Genomic DNA, 5624 nt, shown 5'->3' with positions numbered 1-5624 from the left:
AATATGGAAGGAGAAGAAAGTTTTAAGGTGACCTATTTCTGTGTCAGTCATTGTTTCTTGTTGTACTCATTTCAAATTCATTTTCCACCGTATACTTTTTGCAACACGCGCTTCTTGAACAATTAAGCCAATGGGAATTCCTCCCTTCATTCCTCGAAAGGGTTAGCTGAATAAGACCGATCTACACCCTCTAATTAAAATCCAATTTGTTGAACTAGCAAGTAAAACCCATTCTACTTTCTTATTTCTTAAGGCAATGTTAATATTAATTTCTGCAGAGATACAAAATGCTGATGCAAGTCTTTAGTCTACAAATAGTTTTAGTTACGATTCTTTTCATTTGAGTAGTTACGTGGCTTGAGGGGAATAGTTGAAGAAAGGAAAGAGCTAATCAACTAAAAAAAGGAAAAGGGTTGAGAAAATAAAGCACAAATTCTAATTTCTTTTGTTATGATCACTACTTTATTGATCTAAATAGTCTATTATTATGACCCCAAAAAAAAATGATTGGACCACACGGTCAACATATGAAATGGAGTGTGAAGTTTTCATGCTTTGAAGAGTAACCATATCTTTATTCCTTGCTTTTATATTCCCACTTTTGTGGGAGACATTGCAATTTGTCACTACAACTGTGCCTTAATAATAGACCACAGAGACGGCCCACATGGAAGAAAAAAAAATTAAAAAAAAGGGTTCCATGGGTGGGTCAATTTATGAATTATTACAAGAGTTAAATAAGGGGGTTTTTCTTTTCATGGCCGTTAAAACCAACATCAAAATCTTTACCCCATATATATTTTTTCTTTGAATGGACTGTCCAAGGGCACACCCGGATGATACTTTCTCTAAAGAAGCTAGTCATCCATCAAAACCCCCAACAGTCTTGATCAATCTGTTGTTGAGAGATCAAAGTAGTGTTGCAAAAACACACACAGACACACAAAAAATTAAGAAGGGGCAGGGCAGGCAGTTAAGAGACAAAAAAAGAACTTAGCCCCTTCTTTAAAAATGTTAAGTGAAAGTGAAAGATGGATTTGATATCTCAATCCAAATACTGTTTCCTGTTGTGTATCTTTAGAAAATTAAACTAACTAGTTCCCATCTGGTCTTTGGTTTCTTCAATGATGCAAAAGAAGTTTCTTCTCCATTCATTAATCTCAAAATTCTATCATAATATTAGTGCATGTTACTTTTATTTCCCAATGCTGTTTGCTAAGCTATGTACCCTACGATTTAACCTGTTTTTTTCGTATACTTTGTTTCCACTTCCCATGCATTTGAAACTATTCAACATGACTCCTAACGTAACCAAATGTAAGGACCCAGCAGATCATATTTGACTTCCCGGCTATAACTTATTATCAAAATATAAAACTCTTTTCAACATTTTGAACATTTTTGGCTTATTTAAATTACCCTTATCCCATATATGTATGCACACTTGATGACTTCAATTTATATGAATTAGGGAAACCTAAAGTTTAGATAATATAGTTTTTGTTGTCCCAAGGTTTATGGAAGACAAATGAATTAGATGAAACCTATATATAGCTAGAGAGTCAAAAGAGAAAAAGAAAATGACATTCTGCAATAATCAACATCATTCTCCTATTACATGATCTCTTTCAAACTCTAGCTATACTTCACCTTTTGTGTTGGCATATGCACTTCCTCACTAAAAATAGTGCGGCGTTGACACCAATGCCTTGATATTTAGGATGGGAAAACCCCAATCATTTCAGAGTCATCCCATGTGGAAAAATTGAGACATCAAAGAAAATTATTTATGGTTTCGGTCATATCATGACCATACAAAATTTTGTTATGCTTTTTTCTCCTAATAGCAAAGTTATACGTTCATTAGATACCAGAGTGAAAGCTAATACATATATATATATATATATATATATATATATATATATATATATTTCTATGGGGCACGCGGTTTGGTGATAAAGAATCAAATATAAAGCATTTTTGTTTGACTCTCTCAAGTCATATGTTTGCAAGCTTTTGGAAGGCCTTTCTGCCTTCCAACAGATGAAAGAGATATATAAAGAAGATTGAAAGAAAGTTTCCAAGATAAGTTTTAAATTTTTTTAAATGATTTAATCCGAGTCACTCTTTTGGTATTTTGCATAGGAATGTTATTAGGCTTAGCGGCATCTCTCGTACTATCATTTTTGGTAATTAATCCAATTCTTTTGCTAGCTAGCTAGCTAGTTACTATTAACTGGCATAACTTAGTTGCCCTTGTGTTAATTTTACATTATTAACACTTTATTGCTATTCAAACAGAGTTTATTGTATTAATTAAATGGTCATAGAAAACCTCACAAACACTAACAGAGCCAAGGGATGGCAGGCGATGGCAGCCGTCACTCCTCAATTTTTAATTCTTTGTATTATTATAGATATAAAATATCACATATACAATATGATTACCTTTTGATCATCTTTCATTTAAAATTTTAAATTTACCAACATAGATTAGTAAAAAAAATATTTACATTATTAATAGTTTATCGCAACAATCATTTAATATTATTCATCATTTAAGATTATCTTTGTCACGATTATAGCACCAAAGGGTCCTGAAAAAAAAATTGAAAATTGGGTTTGCATTGCTTCTCTTTTCAATTTTATTGTCTATAATTTCACATTTTTTTTTTCTTTTCGTAGGGGAGGGGGTGGGGGGTTCAACATTGATCAAGGGAAAAGTGGTACAAGCAACAAAAGTAGGACCAGCAACTAAGGGAGAATCCGAAAGCAGGAAAGCAACCTGAAGGAAAGAAAGACCATAAGTGCCTGCTGCCGTTCGGTCCAGGTGATCAAAGTGTGAAACCATATCCTTTCCCTTCCCATCTGTCCTTTCAAAAGTAGAAACTTTTTGTTGGAAAGCATATTAGGAGCTTAACATTTCAGTGATTGACGTCTTTACATATAAAAGAGGCTGTCTAAGGAATCAAACAATAAATGTGTTTTTTGTGTTGAATCAGAATCACTTGATCATCTTTTTCTTATGCTGTCCTTCCTCTTGGCGCAAATTCAGTAGCTGGTGGAACTTTTCTTGGCCAATTTTCAGGTCTTCAAAATTGTTATTCTCATCTTGGTGCTTTCTAATTACTAACAAGAATTAGAAACCGATTTCGCGAACTTTTCTCTTTACGGTAAATTTTGTGGCTTTCTCTGGAAGGTGATATTCAATGAGGAAACTTTATCTTTTAACCGAGTTTGAGATTTGATTGTATTAGGTTTGGATGGTAATTAAGGTCAAAGTAATATTCAAATTTGAATTTTTTTTATATTCATGATAAATGTGTGACATTTGTATTTTTTTTTATATTCATTCAAATGAAAATTTTTGTAAGTATCAATCATGAATACATGACTTGATTTGCTTCAAGAAAATCAAATCAAAACATGCAAAATACAATTATAAGAATCTATTTGACTCAAAATAAATATACAGAAACTTGATTGAATATATTAAAAGAAAACAAATTTATTTAAATTTTTTGAATTAATTTAAAAGTTTTTGTAGGTATTATGTTTTGTTTAGGAAAATTTTCTTTTGTTCATGTAAAGGGAAGCCAATAATTTTGCAGATTCTCTTACTAAGATGGAATGTTTTCAATATTGATATGAATGTACGTAAATATAAACTCTGTTATTCTTCTTAATTAATAACGTTTTTTTCTTTAAAAAAATTCTCTGGGGCAAAATCAGTGGGAAAAATCGTTGTGCCAGCTGCTGAAGAGAAATTCTTCACGCGGCTATTCAAAATTAATCTTATTAAAGGAAGCAAATGTTCCATAGTTGGCTGCCTTGTTTGGACACACATGAAAATCAAACTCCTCCCTTCCGGTGGTCCTGTTTGTGTTCCAATTGTTCCACTGCTTTTACCAATAATTCTTCACCTTCACCCCCCCCCACCCAAAACACAAAACCAACGCCATTTTTCATACCATTTGTTAACCTTTTCCCATCAATGTATAAATAGCAAACATGGACCCTTGAACAAACTTTACTCACCCTCCACACATATGTAACCATTTATATCATATTTTTCCTTAGGTTAGATATAACTGAGTTGAAAGACAGGGAATTTGAATTCAAACCATGTTTCTTTTTCCACCTAAAGGAAGACTTTGCTGTCAAACAGGACATGTTACTTAAGATTTGAACACATAGTGGCATGCAATGGAGTAACCCAAATAATAATTTAATTAGTGCAACTGACCTCCAAGTAAAGTTTCAAGTGAATTAATTAATAGTCGCTAACCCTTTTTAAAAAAGGGTTAAAGTTTATTCTCTTGTAATTTTGCTTTTATTATTTTGTATTCCTTTTGACATGACATATTTGCCATTGAACACTGATTAGATTTTTTGCAGAGAAGCAAGTACAACAGCAACAAGATGTTGAAATTCGTAAGTCAGGCAAAGATGGGCATCCTCCATGTTCCTTTGATACAACCTTTCACTGGCAAAAAACCCAATGTCGTGATTCATGACACGGACTAGGTACTTCCTCTTTCTACACTCATGTTTTTTTGGTTTACTTGATTGTCCCTTTCAGACCCCACCTCCCCCTTCCAAAAAACATAAAAAATAAAAATAAAAATTTATTATTTACTCTTACGCATCCTTACCCTGTGGACCAGGATCACTCAACATTAGTACAAATTAACAGTTGTGGTTTATACACGGTTCAATCACATCATCATCTTCACAAGATCTATCATTTCCAAAACATCCAAGTCAATGTGCAACTTGACTGTTCTGGAGATAAGGTCCACCACAAGAACGAGAAAACAAAACAATGCGTGGTTCTAACATTACCAACACCCTTGCAGAATTAATCACACGCCTTGACAAGTTCTTCGACTAATTCTAACTTATGAATATATAAACATGCACGTGGGTTGATTTCTAATGGATTTCCAATCAGAGCAAAGTGAGGTAGCTAGTAAATGTTCTTTGCCCGAGAGTTTTGAATAATCAAATGAATGACGTATTTATTATTGCATTACTTTCTAACTGCAGATTCATGGCCTAACTAACCCCCAGATATATTATCATTCAAACTATTAATTTAATGAGATAAGATGATTGGAAGAGCATTAATTTCGATAATATTATGCATAGAGATAGAATATTAAGGGTAGACGACCTTGAAATATTCTAATGGTAAGACCCAATTTTTTTTCCAAATGGAGGGGCCATCTGAGGTAGACCCAGTTTTTGGAAAAGTACGTCGTGAATCTCAACAACCACAGTGATTATTTTTTTTCGTAAACGAGTGGTCATGTTTTACAAACGAGTGGTCATGTTTTCAGGGTTTGAATGATCGAAAAGTCTCCTAAAAATCTTCGACATGTTTACTAGACAACATCTGGATATGATATACAAAAGTTCATGACCTGCCCAGCACTGGCAGAATTGCCTACACCCATCCCATTGCCTGTATTACATCCATCCTGCAGGAAACAGCCCTTTACAGGTTTTATTTACATTTTCATTTAATAAAGAATTGTCTCTTCTTTGCTATTTATTGATATTAATTGCAACACCCACCCACACCCCGCCCCCCCCAAAAAAAAAATCAAAACCCCATCACA

The sequence above is a fragment of the Theobroma umbraticum genome, unplaced genomic scaffold, assembly GCF_002168275.2.
Source record: "Theobroma umbraticum cultivar Fairchild unplaced genomic scaffold, ASM216827v3 scaffold_30.0, whole genome shotgun sequence".
Taxonomy (NCBI): Eukaryota; Viridiplantae; Streptophyta; class Magnoliopsida; order Malvales; family Malvaceae; genus Theobroma; species Theobroma umbraticum.
Note: the sequence above shows the minus strand (reverse complement) of the source record.